Raw genomic sequence first — 21,597 nt, 5'->3', positions numbered from 1 at the left:
GGCTACAGGCCACAGGCTCTGTCACCTTCTCAAGGGCATGTGGGGTGGGCAATTAAAGCTGGCCCTACCAGTGACACGGACATCACAAGAACAAATTTAAAACAAAAGTAGTGAAGGAAGCAATAGCTACATGAGAAACAATGTAACAGTGAGTGGTTAGGATCTAGAAAATATTGCCTTGAGTGGGCTGTGTGAGCAGGTTTAACTGTGGCTTCCAGTGGGGAGTTGGACAGAACATTAGCAGGGCTGCTGTCGAAAAGGTTGGAATAAAGATTCAAATAGCTCTTACTGAGAATGGGCCCACTTACCCACGGGCCCGGTGGTTGTCTCCTGTGCTAATGCCATCCTCTGATTAACAGGAACCTCCTTTTGCTTTTAAAAGAAAGAAATCTTAAAAGCTCTCCCCTTTGACTTGGGGCCGAGTTCCCTAGCCTCCAAGTCCATTTCCCTTCCTGGTCCCACCTTCAAGCTGAATTGGACTGTTTGCCATCACTGTGTTCAAGTTGGATTTCTGACTGCGAAATTCCTTGCCTTGCCAACGCTGTCTGCACCTGCCTGACCCCCTGTGTGAGCACAGCTGCTACTGCAGAATCCCTCCAGTGTGTCTTTAGCTATCGCCACCCTCTCCTGGCTGATATCCAAAAATGTGAGCTTGTGCGAAACCGCTAAACCTGTCCCGATCCTCACCAGACCTCTATCTGTGACCCCAGTGTTCGCTAACTCGCAATGGCTCTGTTTTAAAATGCTCATCCTCTTCCCTTTGCTGTGCTCCTTTCATAAGGTACGCCTTTAACTAAGCCTTTGATCATTGACCCTTGTATCTACCTTGGTATGAAGCACCACAGGATGTTCTACTGTGGCAAAGGAGCTGAATCAGTGCAAGTCACTCAGCTATTTTACTACAGAAGATATCACAGCTTGCTCTGGATAACCCCGATTTGATTTGATTTTATTATAGTCACATGTACCTGAGTACAGTGAAAAGCATTGCTTGCGAGCAGTACAGGCAGATATTAGTAAGTAAAGGCATACAGATCATAGGGTGTTTAGAGTGAGGCGTACAGGTTAGAATTGCACAGGACGTGCGAGATGCAAGATCACCATTAACAAGATGAGTGTTGTTTGAAATTAATCCGTTCATCTGTCTAATAAATACAAGGAAGAAGCTGCTCTTGAATCTGTTGGTGCATGTGTTCAAGCTTCTGTAACTTGTGCTGATGGAAGAGGTTGTAGGAGAGCATTACTGGGGTGCGATGGGTCTTTGATGATATTGGCAGCTTCTCCACGGCAACAAGCTGTACAAATGGAGTCCGTGGATGGGAGGTTGGCTCCCGTGATGGCTTGACCTGTGCAGACCACAATCTGTGGCTTCTTACAGTCCTGAGCAATGCAGTTGCCATACCAGGTCGTTATGCACCCAGACAGTAGAAGTTGGTGAGGGACCTTACGGACATGCCAAATTTCCTGAGCTGCCGGAGGAAGAAGAGGCAGTGTTGTACCTACTTGATTGTTGTGTCTACATGGGTGGTCCACGACAGATTGTCAGTTATCGTCACTCCTAGCAACTTGATTCTTTCCATTCTCAATGTCAGCTTCACTGTAGGTGGGGGCATGTTCTCCTCTCTTTCTGAAGTTAATGATCAACTATGTAGTTTTGCCGACATTGAGAGAGAGACATTGTCATTGCACCATGCCACCAAACCCCTCTATCTCCTTCCTGTAACTTGTTAGATATCCATCCTACCTCAGTGGTGCCATCAGTGAACTGTAGATGGTGTTTTTTTGCCATTCACCCACACAGCCGTGGGTGTACAGGGAGTATAGTAGGGGGCTGGAGGATGCATCCAGTGTTGAGTGTTATTGTGGAGGGGGGTGCATTAGGCATGGGCCTGCAGTGAATGAAAAAAGAAATCTGCTTCCTGGAGGTGGGGGATGGGGGCGAAATGTAGAAAGTCCAGTCTACCTTCACCCCCTCACACAGAAACTGCAAATAAACAATGAGATGGCCATTGTTACCCCGAGCACAAGAACCTCCTCAGGGCCATCGTCCTCCAAGCCTTCACTGACTATCTCCCTGCACGGGGAACTGAACAGGTTTTACAGGAATGTAGTGGAATCGACAACTCTGACAAAACTACCGGATGTGGAAGTTACTCTATTTTTGTAGCGGGGTAGGGGTTGGTGAGGGGTGGGGGAGTGGAGTGGGGAATCTCCTAGTCAAGAAATTGAGGAAGTTGTAAAACAGCAGGCAGTGTTGTGATCTATGTGTCATGAGCTGTCTTTAATCCTTTGATGTGATGAAATGAGTTTTACTATCCTGACTCTCTCGCCTGCCTGGATTCCATGGCAGCAGCTGTAAGTTATTACTTGATTCCTGATTGCTGACTCTCTGGTGGTATTCTCCGTCTCTCCGTCTCTCTCTCTCTCTCTCTCTCTGTCTTTGGGATGAATGTCTGTTGTGGGGGGAATGGTGATGAGTTCCTGTTACAATCACACTGTCAGTGATTGGTGTGATAATGCAGATGCTGGAGAATCCAAGATAATGAAGTGTGGAGCTGGATGAACACAGCAGGCCAAGCAGCATCTCAGGAGCACAAAAGCTGACGTTTCGGTCCTAGACCCTTCATCAGAGACGGTCTAGGCCCAAAACGTCAGCTTTTGTGCTCCTGAGATGCTGCTGGGCTGCTGTGTTCATTCAGCCTCACGTTTTATTATCAGTGATTGGTGTGATGGCCATCCTCTCCCACAGTTGACTCTCTCTTTTTCCTGCTTTCACTCATTCACTGCAACTCTCTCTCTCGCTCACTCTCGTTCACACTCTTTCTCATATTTTTACTCTCGGTCATTCATTTGCTGAGGGGGCGAGATGCTGAGGAGAGATGTTCCTGACAAACTGCCAGACGGGCCTGGAAAATGAATAAATGCTTGGAAATGAGCTCCTGGCTCTTCATTTTGAAGTGTATGAGTCTGGCTAGTGTGAATTGTTCACACACTTTCCTGTTTTATCCTCCTGGCCTGTTGCTTCCTCAAGACACAATCGAACAGCTGTAGAGAGAGCACCAAGATCAATTCTCCATGACTGGAGTCTGTTTAAAAACAACATTCTTTCATGGGCTTCAGGCAGTGCTGGCTGGGCCCAGCATTTATTGCCCCTCCCTAGTTGCCCCTTGAGAAGGTGGTGGTGAACTGTTGCAGTCCACCTGCTGTGGGTTGATCCACAATTCCCTTAGGGAGGGACAATTCCATGATTTTGACCCCAGTGACAGTGCAGGCATGGTGATATATTTCCAAGTCAGGATGGGGAGTGGCTTGGAGTGGAGCCTGGAGGTGGTGGTGTTCCCATGTATCTACTGCCCTTGTCCTCCTAGGTGGAAGTGGTCGTGGGTTTGGAAGGTGCTGTCTGAGGATTTTTGGTGGATGTTCTGCAGTGCGTCTTGTAGATAGTGCACACTGCTGCTACTGAGCCTTGGTGGTGGTGGGAATGGGTAACCAATGGGCTGCTTCATCCTGGATGGTGTTGAGCTACAGCATGAGATCTATTTCAAAGCCCTTTATAAAGGCGGGACAACTTGGTTATAAACTAAGAATAACAATATGTTTGTTTTAAAAAGACAGCAGAAATCATGTCGGGTCATTGTGATAGAAACAAGTAAGAGAGGCTGTCAAAAGATTTAACTTTTATCTTGTGGCTTTTCAGACATGCATATTCTCAGCAGCAAGAATGCACTTTTGTTTAATTCCATTGCAATGGCAGATCCCCGAATGTATCAAACATAATTCGGAAAAGCCAGCTTACCCTCTCAGTAAGGGAGCAGCTTCTGTCAGGCTGCCAGACTGAAACAACGGGAATCCGAGACAGGATTTAAAAAGGTCAGCCTGTTTCTGCTCGCACACAGGCTGCGGGTATTTCAAATGGGAGCTGCTTGTTCGAGGTCAGGAGGATTTTAAACGGGTTTGTGGGAAGGGAAAGAGTAAAACTTAGACTGAGTGGTTCATGGCCCAGTGAGGTGGGGGGGGGGGGGTGCTGAAGCAGCCGTTGATATACTCTTTGTGCTATCTCAGATTCTCCAGCATCTGCAGTTCCTACTATCTCTGAAACAAATATTCTTTGTGCTGCTGTGTACTGTTCCTAACTGGTGTGCTTTCTGTGAGTCGCCTGAGCTATTCTTTCACTGGATACAACAGTATCTGTTGCCCCTTGAGCAGTGCGGCTTCCTGAGGGCCATTTCAAAAGGCATACTGCTGCACATCTGGAGTTACAAGGAAAGACTGACAGGGCAAAGGTGGCAGATATCCTCTTCCCTTTAAAAAGGGGCATTAATGTACTAACCAGGGCTTTTACAACAGCTGGGTTTTGACAACAAAGAGACTAGCTTGTAATTCCAGATTTTATTGATTGAACGTACAGCTGGGGAGGGATTTGAATGCATTTCCGTGAAGCGTTAGCCTACATTTCGGTGCTAATAGCAAATGAGTAGATTTCACTCTGTCATAATATTTTTGGAGGTAGGAGGGAGTGGGATCACTGTTGGGGGTGGGGGGGTGGTGGTGGTGTGGTGGTGAAGCTCCACAGCTTTGAAGTCACAGGAAGCAATAAACTAGGGAGTGAGAGAGAGAGAGAGGAGGAATGTCTCTACTTTTGAAGCAGTGTGGTCAGGACATACTGTGTGTGTTGAAACAGAAGCTAGAACCAGTCCCACCCCCTCATTGTGCTGCTCAATATGAGAGCTATTTGGATGAGAGTGTCTGACTCCCTCCAGAACCCGTTAAATGCAATGGCAGAAGCAGGCCATTTGGCCCATTGAGTTAGCTCCCACCTTCAAAGAGATCACGGCTGGTCATGTCAATTCTGAGCTTTCTTTGCCCATCTTTACCTCATGAAACCTCTGTTTTGGATTTTATCTGCCTTCCTCCTGCACTTCAAGTTCCCCGCCAAACCTCTCTCTCCCTCTCCCCCTTCTCCTGTACAGTCTCTCTCTCTCGCCCCCAATCCTTTTGTCCCTCTTGCCCCTCTCACCCCTCTTTCCCTCTGCCCTCCCACCTCATTGCCTCCTGCCACTACCTTCTTTCTAGTAACACCCCACCTGGGGACCCAATTCGCTGGCTGTGGGCAAGCTGTTTGACTGTGGGAGGCGTCGTAATGGAACTTGGGCACTGTGACTGGTTGGGCTGAGTCAGTTGGGGTACATGCAGCTTGTGCCGGTGATCAGGGATTGGATAGTTCACTCTGCTGCTGCTGCCCCCCAGGCTTGCCTGCGAGCTGCTCATCTCCTAGGCCAGGATGGTCACTTCAGGTTCGAGTCTGCCTGGTTACTGTCTGTCCTGATGATGGCAACCTCTGGAGGGTCACCCAAATCCGCTCCCCCCACCGCCCCCCCATTCAGCCTTGATCACTTTCTACCATGACCTGGCCCTGATCCCCTTGAGCTTTATTTTTGAGGCAGACAGATACGGTAGACACAAAGAGGCTGTTTGCACCGCCCCACAAGCTGCTTCTAAGCCCCCCAGTCGGATTGTGGTCCGTAAGAGCAAGCCATGATCCCATTGAATGGCGGAGTGGACTTGATGGCCTGAATGGCCTATTTCTCCTTTCCCTTTAGGGGCCTCATCTGATCCTTCCATCCCTGCAGCTTCACTCTTTTTTTTTAACTTCACACAAATCAGCTCATGAGATAACAAAGTGTGAAGCTGGATGAACACAGCAGACCAAGCAGCATCTTGGACTGGTCTAGGCCCGAAACATCAGCTTTTGTGCTCCTGAGATGCTTGGCCTGCTGTGTTCATCCAGCCCCACGCATTGTTATCTTGGATTCTCCAGCACCTGCAGTTCCTATTATCTCTGATCACAATTTTAACCTCACGCGAAGCCTCTTCCAGGGATGCCTAACCTGAAGAAGTTACCCTCCTCCATCCGGACCAACCTCAGGGGCTTTCAGAACCCTCTCCCCATCCCCCTTTTCTGATGAAGGGTCTAGGCCCGAAGCGTCAGCTTTTGTGCTCCTGAGATGCTGCTTGGCCTGCTGTGTTCATCCAGCTCCACACTTTGTTATCTCGGATTCTCCAGCATCTGCAGTTCGCATTATCTCTGATACAAACCAGTTCAACCCAGCTTTCACATTCTGCCCCAACCCTTCCCATTCCAAACATGGCAGCATTTTGGTTTGTGTGTGTGTGTGTGTGTGTGTGTGTGTGTGTGTGTGTGTGTTGTGATGGGGAAAAGAGGTCCCCTTTTCCTATGCAGTGAAATGCGAATGCACATGTGAATGGCTGTAATGGATGTCAGCGTCCTATGCCGTCGAGATTCTGGGGAGAGACGAATGGAATACCAGGCAGCAGCAAGCTATATCGGAGAGATCACTGTTCTGTACACCAGTGTTTTAAATTTGGAGTTTGTTGGAGCTCCTGGAAGCCTAACTGTAGTCCCCCTTACATGAGGCAGGCACAGAGGTGTGGCAGGCTCAGTACATGGGACAAATGAGCCATGTTTACATTGGAGGTCAAGCCCAGACCTGTGTGGGCAGAATCCATCTGGCAGCCAAACCATCCACCACCTTTTATCTGTGAAGAATTTCTTCCTGACTTTGCCCCCTTGACTAATATGGCTGTAATTTGTTTATTAGCCTGTGATCTGGAGTATTCTGACCAGAGAAAGTACTTCCCATCTTTTCTCTTAATGCTATGTAGGCATCCCTGGCTGGGCCCAGCATTTCTTGCCCATCCCTAGTTGCCCCCTTGAGAAGGTGGAGGTGAGCTGCCTTCTTGAACCTCTGCAGCCCACCTGCTGTAGGTTTGACCCACGATGTCCTTAGGGAGGGACGATTCCAGGATGTTGACCCAGCGACAGTGAAGGTGCAGTGATATGTTACAAGCCACAATGGGCGAGTCGCTCGGAGGGGAACTCGCAGGGGGTGGTGTTCCTATGTATCTGCTGCCCTTGTCCTTCTGGGTGAAAGTGGGTGTGGGTTTGCAAGGTGCTGTCAGAGGATCCTTTGGTGAGTTGGAGTGTAGATTTGGAAGATGCAATTGAGGGAGCCTTAAGGTGTTGAGGCAGCCCATCTTGTCAATGGTACACTCTGCTGTCACTGTGCATCAGTGGTGACTGGAGTGCAGGTTGAGGAGTATGCCTTATCCTGGATGGTGTCAACTTTCCTGTGTTGGAGTTCTCATCCAGTGAGGAGTACTCCATCACATTCCTGATTTGCCCCTTCTGGATGGGGGAACAGGCTTTAGGGAGTTAGGAATTGGCTTTGTCCCTGGAGGCTTTCTGACCTGCTCCTGTAGCCACTGTAGTTTACAGTTCAGTTTGTGGTCGGTCCTAACCAGTCCCTAGGTTGTTCTATACAGTGCCTTTCATGACCTCAGGATGTGTTCAGGTGCTTTCACCAGCGAAGTGTTGTTTGAACTGCAGTCCCTCTTCTAATGTCGGAAATAGCAGCCAAGTTCAACAGAGCAAACTTCCAGCTAAACAACGAGTAAGTGTTGTTTGAGGGATAAATATTGGCAAGGATTTTGGGAACTCCCTGCTCTGTGAAATGGTTATTTTTAGGTTCTTTGACATACACCTCAGCCAGGCTGGATCTCGGTTGAACATCTCTGAAAGGCAGTACCCCTGACAATGCACTGGCAGTTCTGGGCTTTCTCATTTTCTGTTTTACTCAGTTTGGAGCCTATATGTTCCAGAATGTTCCAGTTGAGGCTGTAATCGGATAGTGATCTGGCATTCCCAGCTTCTGATCCGAAATGTCCCCGAGAGATCAGTGGTCCATTCCTTCTGGGATTGGTTGGATGGCTATTGTGCAGGCCAATTGGCTCTGCTTCTAACTTTGTTTGGCAGGCAGTGGGAGTGGGAGGGGCGGGGCAGGGCAGCGGTCAGTGGGATTGGTGGGCGGGCGGTGCAGCGGTCAGTGGGATTGGTGGGCGGGCGGTGCAGCGGTCAGTGGGATTGGTGGGCGGGCGGTGCAGCGGTCAGTGGGATTGGTGGGCGGGCGGTGCAGCGGTCAGTGGGATTGGTGGGCGGGCGGTGCAGCGGTCAGTGGGATTGGTGGGCGGGCGGTGCAGCGGTCAGTGGGATTGGTGGGCGGGCGGTGCAGCGGTCAGTGGGATTGGTGGGCGGGCGGTGCAGCGGTCAGTGGGATTGGTGGGCGGGCGGTGCAGCGGTCAATGGGATTGGTGGGCGGGCGGTGCAGCGGTCAATGGGATTGGTGGGTGGGCGGTGCAGCGGTCAATGGGATTGGTGGGCGGGCGGTGCAGCGGTCAATGGGATTGGTGGGCGGGCGGTGCAGCGGTCAGTGGGATTGGTGGGCGGGCGGTGCAGCGGTCAATGGGATTGGTGGGTGGGCGGTGCAGCGGTCAATGGGAGTGGGAGTGGTGGGCGGTGCAGCGGTCAGTGGGATTGGTGGGCGGGCGGTGCAGCGGTCAGTGGGAGAGGTGCAGTGGTCAGTGGGAATTGTGGTTGGGCAGTGGCAGCTGTCAGTGGGATTGGTCTCTCTGGTACAAAACAGCATAGTGCAGATGCTAAAAACCTGAAATGAAAACCACAGAAAATACCAGAAAAACTCTGTGGAGAGAGAAACAGAGTCAATGTTTCCGGTTGATGACCTTTCATCGGGCCTGTGGCTAGCTGTGAGTTAGTGGCTTACCAATGTTACTGGGTGCAGGGAGGATGTTCCCCTGGGGGTGGGGGCAGGGACACAGGGTCAGGATACACGGTAGACCATTAAAGACTGAGATGAGGGAAGATTCCTTCACTTAGAAGGTAGTGAGCCTGTGAGATGTTGCTATCACAATATGGCCAGGTCACTATACATTCAGAAAAGATTTTAAAGTCATCGAGGGATAAGAGGAGACAGGCTGAATGTCACATTGAGTTAGAGGATCAGCCATGACAATACTGAATGGTAGAGCTGGCCTGAAGGGCCGAACGGTCTCCTTGTGCTATTGGTTTCTTTGTTTGAATGATGTAGCCACGTGCGTGCTCACTTGGACTGGAGCTCCAAATCACTTTGTGGACTCATGTCAAAAGTTACAACTGCATGGAGGTCATAAGCTCAGAATGTCTGGGGAGCCTGTGTTAAGGATCTTTCAAACGCTCTCAAGTATTTTCTCAGGATTCAGGGTCAGGTTGCCGAAAAGCCCAGTTTATTGCCGAACAGTACAGTGACTGTTCAGTCGTAGAGTAGACTCTTATAATCTGCTGTCTTGCAGAGCTAGGATGACCAGACTCTGATCAGATTTCCAACTACCTTCTTTCCCCCTCCGTAGGAGAGTTACATCAGGCGATTCGCAGGCTGGAGATTTACACCGTTTCCTCTGCACCCAATCGCCAGACTTGACATAACGTGCTTTTCTGATGAAGGGTCTAGGCCCGAAGCGTCAGCTTTTGTGCTCCTCTGATGCTGATTGGCCTGCTGTGTTCATCCAGCCCCACACTGTATCATCTCTTATAAAGAGCATCTTTGATGGTTTAGCTACTGAGCAGTTACTAACACAAAGGAACAAGATGATCTCAACAAACTCCAAATACTCTCATTGTTCTGGTCCATACCTGTCACCTGATATGGGATGTAGCCACAATGCTGCTGTTGTATTCTGCCCAGCGACTGTGTTAACAGAAATTCATATTGCCATGTGAAACTACTGGACAAGGGCAGATTTGCAGTCTGGAAGCTGGCCGTGCATGACTCAGATACTCATTACGAATGGACACACTGTTCTTGTAGGCTGTGACACATCATCGCATTAAGATCTGCTGCCAGCAGACAGCTGGTCTCCAGCTTCCCGTGGAATACTGACTGGCTAAGGGAGAGTGACCGTTATTATCCACCACAGAGGCTCAGCTGTAACCCGTGCAGACACGGTGACAGATTTTTACATCAATGAGGAGTCAGGGCCAGCAGCTCGAGCAAACAATAGAAGGTGGCCCCCTGCATTTGCGCAGCACCTCTGACCAACATCCTGCGGGTTGGCGGGAGTACGATTGGGCATCGATTGGCACTGAACCTGGTCTGGGAGCTGGTAAGATGAGTGGGGCTTGCTTAGAGGAGTTGCAGGGGTTGTGAGGGGCTCGGGCAGGAGTTGTGGATGTTTGGGTATCGGTGGCTGAAGGTATGTACCGTGGTACTGCACACTGCATTGGTGTGTTGGATTTACAGAAGAAGAATGGGTTGGGGCAAGATTGGTGACTCCGGCCTCCGTGTTCTGGAGAGCAGCTCCCCATTCTTTCATGGTTTACCCTGATCTCCCAACCCCACTACTCTGTGTCCTCCTACCTGACCCCTCACCTATCAGACTTGGCTGCCCTTTGCTTGTTCATTCTCACCTCATAGGGGCGGCACGGTGGCTCAGTGTGTTAGCACTGCTGCCTCACAGCTCCAGGAACCCGGGTTCGCTTCCACCCTCGGGCAACTGTCTGTGTGGAGTCTGCCCATTCTCCCTGTGACTGTGTGGGTTTCCTCCCACAGTCCAAAGATGTGCAGGTTGGGGTGGATTGGCCATGCTAAATAGCCCCATAGTGTTCAGGGATGTGTAGATTAGGTGGGTTACAGGGGATGGGTCAGGGTGGGATGCTGTGACGGTCGGTGTGGACTTGTTGGGCCAAAGGGCAAGCTTTCACTCTGCAGGAGTTCTATGATCTATGATGTTTTGTCATTGCCCCATTAATTATATTCCTCTCACAAAACATCACTGGACAGTGATCAGGAAAAATGAGGCGATTGCTTTCCCTCAGTGGAAGCGGGGCCAATGGTAATGTCCCATTTGCTCTCCTGGGGTTAAAGGTTAGATCAGGGATTGGGTAGGGGGCAAGGGGAGGGGTTTGGTGCTGGTGATTGAACCAATCAGACAGGTGCCAAGTGTTGGTCTACCAGGTTAAATCACCCAGGGGTACATCCCTGAAGAAATTGCTTATGTCATTGGATGTCCCAAAGTGTTCATTCACTCATGTTGTAACGGGCAAATTGTACACAGCAGGATCCCAGAAAGCAATGATGTATCAACCAGAGGTTTAGACTAAAGGATACTCAGCCTGGATGTCAAATGTTGGAAAGACTGCGGGTCATAGAGTCATACAGCTCGAAAACAGACCCTTCGGTCCAAGATAACAAAGTGTGGAGCTGGATGAACACAGCAGGCCAAGCAGCATCTCAGGAGCACAAAAGCTGACGTTTCAGGCTGAGACCCTTCATCAGAGAGGGGGATGGGGAGAGGGTTCTGGAATAAATAGGGAGAGAGGGGGAGGCGGACCGAAGATGGAGAGAAAAGAAGATAGGTGGGGAGGTAGGGAGGGGATAGGTCAGTCCGGGGAAGGTGGACAGGTCAAGGAGGTGGGATGAGGTGGTAGGTAGGAAATGGAGGTGCGGCTTGAGGTGGGAGGAAGGGATGGGTGTGAGGAAGAACATGTTAGGGAAGCGGAGACGGGCTGGGCTGGTTTTGGGATGCAGTGGGGGGAGGGGATGAGCTGGGCTGGTTTTGGGATGCGGTGGGGGAAGGGGAGATTTTGAAGCTGGTGAAGTCCACATTGATACCATTGGGCTGCAGGGTTCCCAAGCGGAATATGAGTTGCTGTTCTTGCAACCTTTGGGTGGCATCATTGTGGCACTGCAGGAGGCCCGTGATGGACATTTTGTCTGAGGAATGGGAGGGGGAGTTAAAATGGTTCGCGACTGGGGGGTGCAGTTGTTTATTGCGAACCGAGCAGAGGTCCCCAAGCCTCTGCTTGGTTTCCCCAACGTAGAGGAAGCCACACTGGGTACAATGGATACAGTATACCACATTGGCAGATGTGCAGGTGAACATCTGCTTAATATGGAAAGTCATCTTGGGACCTGGGGTGGGGATGAGGGAGGAGGTGTGGGGGCAAGTGTAGCACTTCCTGCGGTTGCAGGGGGAGGTGCCGGGTGTGGTGGGGTTGGAGGGGAGTGTGGAGCGAACAAGGGAGTCACGGAGAGAGTGGTCTCTCCGGAAAGCAGACAGGGGAGGGGATGGAAAAATGTCTTGGGTGGTGGGGTCGGATTGTAAATGGCGGAAGTGTTGGAGGATGATGCGTTGTATCCGGAGGTTGGTGGGGTGGTGTGTGAGAACGAGGGGGATCCTCTTGGGGTGGGGTGTGAGGGATGTGTTGCGGGAAATGCGGGAGACGCGGTCAAGGGCGTTCTCGACCACTGCGGGGGGAAAGTTGCGGTCCTTGAAGAACGTGGACACCTGGGATGTGCGGGAGTGGAATGCCTCATTCTGGGGACTTGTTCATGCTGACCAGATATCCTAAATAAATCCAGTCCCATTTGCCAGCATTTGGTCCATGTCCCCCTAAACCCTTCCTATTCACATACCCATCCAGATGCCTTTTAAATGTTGTAATTGTACCAGCCTCCACCACTTCCTCTGGCAGCTCATTCCATATACACACCACCCTCTGTGTGGAAAAAGTTGCCGCTTAGGTCCGTTTTACATCTTTCCCCCCTCACCTTAAACCTATGCCCTTTGGTTTTGAACTCCCCTACCCAGGGGAAAAAATATTGGTTTTTATTAAATATATTCATTCACAGGATGAGGGTGTCGCTGGCTAGGGAGCATTTATTGCCGATCCCTAGTTGCCCAGATGGCAGTTAAGAGTCAACCTCATTGCAGTGGGTCTGGAGTCACATGTAGGCCAGACCAGGTAAGGATGGCAGTTTCCTTCCCTAAAGGACATTAGTGAACCAGACGGATTATCCCCCTAAACAACCAATTCACAGTCATCCTCAGATTCATCCCACATTTATCCAGATTGAACTGCATTTGCCACTGATCAGTCCATCCAACTATATCCTCCCGCAAACTAAGTCCGTCTCCTCACTATTTACCACCCCACCAATTTTTGTAACGTCCGCAAAGTTACTTATCAATGCCCCTACGTTCAAGTCTGAATTATTTATATAAACCTCGAACAGCAAGGGCCCCAACCCTGACTCCTGTGGGACTCCACTGGACCCGGTCAGAAAGAACACCCCCTCAACCGTCACCCTCTGCTTCCTGCCTCTAAGCCAATTATGGATCCAATTTGCCAAATTTCCTTGAATCCCTGACTGCCCCCTCCCACCCAATCAGAAGCCTTGCTGAAGTCCAAGTAGATTTTGTCAAAGGAATTTTCTTCAGCTACAAACCTGGTCACTTCTTGGAAAAATTCAATCTTGTTCTTGATTAATCCCTAACTCCCCAAATGCAGATTAATGCTGTCCCTTGGAATTTCTTCCAGTAGTTTTCCCAACACCAAGGTTTGACTGACTGGCCTGTAGGTTCCTCGTTTATCCTTTTGTTCCTTTCTTGAATTCTCCTCCTATATTGGCTGGTCTCCAGTCCTCTGGCACCTCTCCTAGGAGCACAGAGAACATTGAAAATTGTAGCCAGTGCGCTTGTTAATTTCCCTCTTGCCTCACTAAACAGCCTGGGATACATTTCATCCAGTCCTGGACATTTATTTACTTCTAAGTCTGCCAGTACACAGATGCACACCCCACTTGTTCACACACTGACGCTCAGCTCCGAATCATTGTCAATTCATTCACACAAGTGTATGAGAGAGTAGACCCAAGGCTGAATGTCCCTTACCAGCTTGTTCTTGCCATACTCCACTGCCACCCCCTTCAGGCTTCGCTATTTACTGCAGAGATATGCAGTAGTGTGAAGAAGATAAAGAATGCCTCTACCCTTAGAAGAAATGCAATGCTATTTCAAAAGTATGTTTCATGGTAAAGAATGTAATTCACAAATACAACTTACATCCACCCATCTTCCCTCCCCACTTATACAATCTTTCAACATTTCTTAAACTCTGGGGAGTTTACACGTTCTCCTTGCGTCTGTGTGAGTTTCCTCAGGGTGCTCTGTTTTCCTTCCACAGTCCAAAGATGTGCAGGTTAGGGTGGATTGGCCATGCTAAGTTGCCCATAGTGTCCAGGGATGGGTAGTTGGATTAACCAGAGGGAATTGCAGGGTTATAGGGATAATGTAAGGGGAATAATCTGGGTGAGATGCTCTTCGGAGAGTTGGTGTGGACCTGTTGGGCCGAATGGCCTGTTTCCACAGCCTGTAGGGATTGTACAATTATAAATACTTGCCTTATTCTATGAATTTGCACCCCAGGCAGTGTGTTACATTGGCTATCACGTTATCTTTTCTGGTGATGTGTATAATCATTGCATCAAATCGCAACTCCACCTAAATAATCCCACATTTGAGTTATAAAGTTTTCAATGAATGTGAATGGATTCTGGAGTGAATGGAGAAATTTATCATCGTGTCGGTCTCCAAAATGTTAAAGAGCTATCAATAATCACGAAGTGTCTTTTCCTATGTTAGAGTACCCCCTCTGCTACTGATTTAGTTTTCCTACTGTATCCAGTACTGGTCGCCCTGTTATAGTCAGAGTCATAACAACACAGAAACAGACCCTTCAGTCCAACCAGTCCATGCCAACCTTCATCCCAAACTAAACTAGTTCCACCTGCCCATGATTGGCCCATATCCTTTCAAACCTTCCCTATTCAAGTACTTGTTGAAATGTCTTTTAAATGTTGTCATTGTACCTGCATTCACACTTCCTCAGGAAGTTCACTCCACATGTCAACCACGTACTGTGTAAAAAAAAAATTGGCCTTGTATCTTTTTTAAATCTTCCTCCTGTCGAATTAACAACGGGCCCCCTAGTCTTGAAATCCCCCATCTCTAGGGAAAATACACCTGCTATCCAATTTATCTCTGCTTCTCATCATTTTATAAACCCCTATAAAGTCACTGCTCAAACTCCTACACTCTCGTGAAGAAAGTCCAAGCCTCAACCCTTCAATACTTGGCAACATCCTGTCGGAAGGATATTATTGAACTGGAGAGGGTTCGGAAGACATTTACCAGGATGTTGCCAGGAATGGAGGGCTTGAGCTATAAGGAGAGGCTGGGACTTTTTCCACTGGAGCGTGGGAAGTTGAGAGGTGACCTGATGGAGGTTTAGAAAATAATGAGGGCGTTTTATTTCCTATCCATTTGTGGGATGTGGGTGTCACTCTCTGGCCAGCATTTCTTGCCTTTATATACAGAAGGTAAATGACAAATATCTTTTGCCGAGGGGGGGGGGGATTTCAAGAGTGGGGCATTTTTCAGATAACATGTTTTAAAAAGGCTTGGGAGCAATTTTCTTTTACACAAGGAGTGGTTTGTGTGTGGGATGAATTTCCAGAGGAAGTGATGATGGGGTACAGTTACAGTGTTTAAAATATATTTGGAAAAGTTCGTGGATAGGAAAGGTTTGGAGGGATACGGCCCAGGAGCGGGTAGATGGGACTAGTTTAGTATGGGATTAGGGTTAGCCATTGACTGATTCCATGTTGCGTGACTCAATGACTCATTGCTCTGTACTAAAATGATACCTGCCACAAGCAACAGGCATCGATCACTATTTTGAAAGGTGTTGAGAAATCGGGGCAGCCAACACTGGTTCAGTTATTAGGATCGCTTCCCACTTGGGGAAAGAAGTCTGTCTGTCTGCTGACCATATCACTTCTGTCTCCAACTTTCTGCACTCCAGTGCTGAATCAAGAGGCACTATGCTTCGACGATAGCTGGTTACCACAGGCTAACCAGTGGTTCATGGCACTGATATTAATAAGTTTTGGGGGTGATTCTGACATTCAGTCATAATCGCACAGATGGTAGCTCTGTACCAAAGGCTCCTCAGCCAAGCACATACTCCAAATGTCTGAACCTGTGGTTCCTCTTGTACCAAGCAGGATTACTATTACAACAACACATCATCAGTTGGGTGAAACTAACCTGTCTCACCATGGTCTAAATCCAGTTTACATTCCCTATTAACTAGTAAACAACCTGACGCTCGGTGAATTCTGCTTCACAATGAATAGGGAGACCCAACATCATAGGGTGAAAAAGTCACAAGGTTCTGAAATCTTGGCCAACTCAAAGCAATTGTCGTCAGTTTTCTGACACCGCCCCCCACCCCACCCCCTGCCTGCTCAAAACCCAAAAGGCCAGATGGCCTCCACTTTCCCAGTCTATACCTGTACTGAAAATTGAGATGAAGCGAGCATTCAGCCCCTGCTCCCCGGGAAGTTTCTGTCCTCCCTGAGCTCACCTTAGGACATGGGTCACAGTGTTTCAGGTCAAACTGCACCGCCCCCCCCAAACAAAGTGTGTACCGTGCCCGATCAGGTGGGCACTGAGGGCTGGAAACGAGAGACTGTTTAGGGTTCTCCTCCCTGCCTCACCATTCCAGGGACAAAATGATTGGACTGGTGGTATTTCACTGAGGTGGCCAAAGCTTCCCAATTTATAGAACATACAGCATAGAACAATACAGCGCAGAACAGGCCCTTCAGCCCTCGATGGTTCACAGGTCGGTGCAACAATCTAAGCCCCTCCCCCTGCACTATCCCATCATCATCCATATGCTTATCCAAGGACTGTTTAAATGCCCCTAATGTGGCTGAGTTAACTACATTGGTAGGCAGGGCATTCCACGCCCTTACCACTCTCTGAGTAAAGAACCTGCCTCTGACATCTGTCTTAAATCTATCACCCCTCAATTTGTAGCTATGCCCCCTCGTACAAGCTGACATCATCATCCTCAGAAAAAGACTCTCACTGTCCACCCTATCTAATCCTCTAATCATCTTGTATGTCTCTATTAATTCCTGTCTTAGCTTTCTTCTCTCCAATGAGAACAGACCCAAGTCCCTCAGCCTTTCTTCATAGGCCCTGTGCTCCAGACCAGGCAACATCCTGGTAAAGGAGACAATGGGAACTGCAGATGCTGGAGAATCCAAGATAATAAAGTGTGAAGCTGGATGAACACAGCAGGCCAAGCAGCATCTCAGGAGCACAAATGAAGGAGCTCTGATGAAAGGTCTAGGCCCGAAATGTCAGCTTTTGTGCTCCTGAGATGCTGCTTGGCCTGCTGTGTTCATCCAGCTTCACACTTCATTATCCAACATCCTGGTAAATCTCCTCTGCACCTTTTCCAATGCTTTCACATCCTTCCTGTAATGGGATGACCAGAACTGTATGCAATATTCCAAGTGAGGCCACATTAGCATTTTGTACAGTTGCAGCATGACATCACGGTTCCGGAACTCAATCCCTCTACCAATAAAACCTAACACACCGTAAGCCTTCTTAACTCCACCGACTTTAGTGTCATCTGCAAACTTACTAACCCATCCACCAATGCCTGTGTCCAAGTCATTTATAAAAAATGACAACAGCAGTGGTCCCAAAACAGATCCTTGAGGCACACCACTAGTGACCTGACTCCAGGCTGAATATTTTCCATCAACCACCATTTGTTGCCTTCTTACAGAAAGCCAGTTTCTAACCCAAACTGTTAAATCTACCTCAATCCCGTGCCTCTGTATTTTCTCCAATAGCCTACTATGTGGAACCTTATCAAAGGCTTTACTGAAGTCCATGTACACCACGTCAACTGCCCTACCCTCATCCACATGCTTGGTCACCTTCTCAAAAAACTCAATGAGGTTTGTGAGGCATGGCCTGCCCTTGACAAATCCATGTTGACTATCTCCAATCAAATTGTTGCTTGCGAGATGATTATAAATCCTTTCTCTTATAATCCTTTCCAAAATTTACACCATCTCTGCCAAGTTCAACTGGACCCTGTTTCCCCAATGATTCCGCTGAGTGCAATCCCTTCGCTCTGAATTCACTGGGAAGCAGGTAGGGATAATGGAAATCCCGTTCATGCACCTCGCTAACCAAACAATGGGCACTTGGTAATTTTCACCCACACAGCCAAGTGCCTTATTCAAATATTTATTGCATTCATCAAGCTGGCACTTGTCTCTATTTGCCAACCACACCGAGATTACCAGAGGATGGGCAAGTTGGCAACCCTTCTGTATTATGGAGCTCAGTAATGTCAGTTAAGAGACAGTGGAGGTGGGCACCATATTGGGAAATTGAGTGAGGGCATTAGTGGTGTCATGAAGTACATAATCTGATGTGTTACATATTTATAAAGCATCGTACTAAAACATTAACCATTTACAATACCATTAGCCCCAAACCATGCGTGATAAATCTAGAGGTGTTGTGATTCCAATACTAATTTTTTTGATGTAATTTTGGTGCCAATGTAGAGTGTTCTCAGTTCTTGCTCTGACATATCGGATGAATTAGAATCATTTCAGCTGAAAATCGGAAGAGTATTTGCAACTTCATCAGTTGCTGAAGGCGTGAAGCAGTTCCAGTGTTAGAGATACCATGTGTTCGGCAAAATATTTGTACTTTTTATCTAGAGAAAGCTCAGGAGGTCATTCTGAAGTTTAAGCTGTTTGCATCCATCACAAAGCCTTTAAGCTCTGAACCTCCCATGCACCACCTTATCTCAAGTCTGAGGCACTCGTAGTTTAGTTTCATTTCCTTCCGCGTGCTTTCCAGAACTTTATCATCACCTTTGCACCAGATTATAACATCCAAGGCTGAGACTTCCGGATCTTTCTTCAACGTCGTGTCTAGACAGTTTCAGTTCCGCGTGGGATGCTCATCTGTAATTGGAGACGTTTTACTGTAATTGTTCGAAAACTTTATCAAGGCGTTATGTTCTTTACGAGACAGCAACACCTCAGACACTTCACATCTCTGACAAGTTTCAATTGTTAGTTCCTGTCCTCAGGAATGAGGTTGTGGGGTATGGGTTACACTAACATCAGGCTGTTAGTTAGATGTGATGGTTTGACATTGTAAGTGGATATGTATTCAAAATCTTCTCATTTCTCAAATAAAATACGCCAGTGCCTCGACACGAGGCTTGGCCATTTCTCAAACTCCCATTCTGTTTGTTCACAGATTTTACTTTCACCTAATGTTCGGCTGGGTTCGACAGCATCCTCCTGCACTGTTCTCCATGGATCACTTTGATTCCCAAATGGGACAGATTTCGCACAGATCTAGCAACCCAAAACTGGGCATCCATGAGGCGCTGTGGGCCATCAACAGCAGCAGAATTATGCTCCCAACACAATCTGTAACCTCATGGCCCAGCATATCCCCCACTCAACAATTACCATCACGTCAAGGGATCAACCCTGGTTCGATGAGGAGTGCAGAAGGGTCTGCCAGGAGCAGCACCAGGCACACCTGAAGATGAGGTATCAACTGGTGAAGCCACCAAACAGCGAAAGCAGTAAGTGATAGGCAGAGCTAGGCGATCCTACAACCAATGGATCAGATCCAGGCTCTGCAGTCCTGCCACATCCAGTTGTGAATGGTGGGGGACAATTAATCAACTCACTGGAGGAGGAGGCTCCACAAGTGTCCCCATCCTCAATGATGAAACGGCCCAGCACATCAGTGCAAAAGATAAGGCTGAAGCCTTCTCGAGTGGTCCCCAGCATCACAGATACCAGTCTTCAGCCAATTTGATTCACTCCACATGAAACCAAGCAACAGTTGGAGACACTGGGTAATGCAAAGGCTACAGGCCCTGAAAACATTCCAGCAATAGTAGAAAATGAAGACGTGCTCCAGAACTTGCCGCTCCCCAAGCCAAGCTGTTCCAGTACAGTTACAACACTGGAATCGACCTGACAATGTGGAAACTTCCCCAATTATGTTCTGTACTCAAAAAGCAGGACAAATTCAACCTGGCCAATTACCGCCCCATCAGTGTCCTCTCAATCATCAGTAAAGTGATGGAAGGTATCAGTAACAGCGCTTATCAAGCATCACCTGCTCAGAAATAACCTGCTCAGTGACGCCCAGTTTGGATTCTGCCAGGGCCACTCAGGTCGTGACCTCATTACAGCCTTGAACTAATAACAAAGAAAATTACAGCACAGGACCAGGCCCTTCGGCCCTCCAAGCCTGCGCCGATCAAGATCCTCTGTCTAACCTGTCATCTATTTTCTAACAGTCTGCGTCCATTTGCTCCCTGCCCATCCATGTACCTGTCCAAATATATCTTAAAAGACGCTAACATGTCTGTGTCTACCACCTCCGCTGGCAACGCATTCCAGGCGCCCAACACTTTCTGTGTAAAGAACTTTCCATGCATATCTCCCTTAAACTTTCCTCCTCTCACTTTTAACTCATGACCCCTAGTAATTGAGTCCCCGACTCTGGGAAAAAGCTTCTTGCTATCCACCCTGTCTATATCCCTCATGATTTTGTAGACCTCAATCAGGTCCCCCTCAATCTCTGTCTTTCTAATGAAAATAATCCTAAACTACTCAACCTCTCTTCATAGCTAGCACCCTCCATACCAGGCAACATCCGGGTGAGCCTCCTCTGCACCATCTCCAAGGCATCCACATCCTTTTGGTAATGTGGCGACCAGAGCTGTACACAGTACTCCAAATGTGGCTGAACCAAAGTCCTATACAACTGCAGCATGACCTGCCAACTCTTGTACTCAATACCCCGCCCAATGAAGGAAAGCATGCCATATGCCTTCCTGACCACCCTATTGACCTGCATTGTCACCTTCAGGTAACAATGGACCTGAACACCCAGATCTCTCTGTTCATCAATTTTCCCTTGGACTTTTCCATTTACTGTATAGTTTGCCCTTGAATTTGATCTTCCAAAATGCATCACCTCGCATTTGCCTGGATTGAACTCCAACTGCCATTTATCTGTCCAACTCTCCAGTCTATTTATATTCTGCTGCAATCTCTGACAGTCCCCTTCACTATCAGCTACTCCACCAATTTTAGAGTCATCTGCAAACTTGCTGATCAGACCACCTACACCTTCCTCCAAATCATTTACATGTATCAAACAACAGTGGTCCCAGCGCAGATCCCTGTGGAACACCACTGGTCACAAGTCTCCGATTTGAGAAACTCCCTTCTACTAGTAGTCTCTGTCTCCCCTAGCCAGTTTTTTATCCATCTAGCTAGCACACCCTGGACCCCATTTGACTTCACTTTCTCCATCAGCCTGCCATGGGGAACCTTATCAAATACCTTACTGAAGTCCGTGTATATGACATCTACAGCCTTTCCCTCATCAATCAACTTTGTCACGTCCTCAAAGAATTCTATTAAGTTGGTAAGATATGACCTTCCCTGCACAAAACCATGTTGCCTATCACTGATAAGCCTATTTTCTTCCAATTGGGAATAGATCCTATCCCTCAGTATCTTCTCCAGTAGCTTCCCTAACACTGACGTCAGGCTCACCGGTCAATAATTACCTGGATTATCCTTGCTGCCCTTTTTAAACAAAGGGACAACATTAGCAAGTCTCCAGTCCTCCGGGACCTCACCCGTGTCTAAGAACACTGCAAAGATATCTATTAAGGCCCCAGCATTTCCTCTCTCGCTTCCCTCAGTAACCTGGGATAGATCCCATCCGGACCTGGGGACTTGTCCACCTTAATATCTTTTAGGATACCCAATACTTCCTCCTTCCTTATGTCAACTTGACATAGAGTAAGCAAACATCTATCCCTAACCTCAACATCTGTCATGTCCCTCTCCTTGGTGAGTACCAATGCAAAGTACTCGTTAAGAATGTCACCCATTTTCTCTGACTCAGTGCATAACTTTCCTTCTTTGTCCTTAAGTAGGCCAATCCTTTTTCTAGTTACCC

The sequence above is a fragment of the Stegostoma tigrinum genome, chromosome 35 (genome assembly GCF_030684315.1).
Source record: "Stegostoma tigrinum isolate sSteTig4 chromosome 35, sSteTig4.hap1, whole genome shotgun sequence".
NCBI lineage: Eukaryota > Metazoa > Chordata > Chondrichthyes > Orectolobiformes > Stegostomatidae > Stegostoma > Stegostoma tigrinum.
This window is presented reverse-complemented; position numbering follows the sequence as displayed.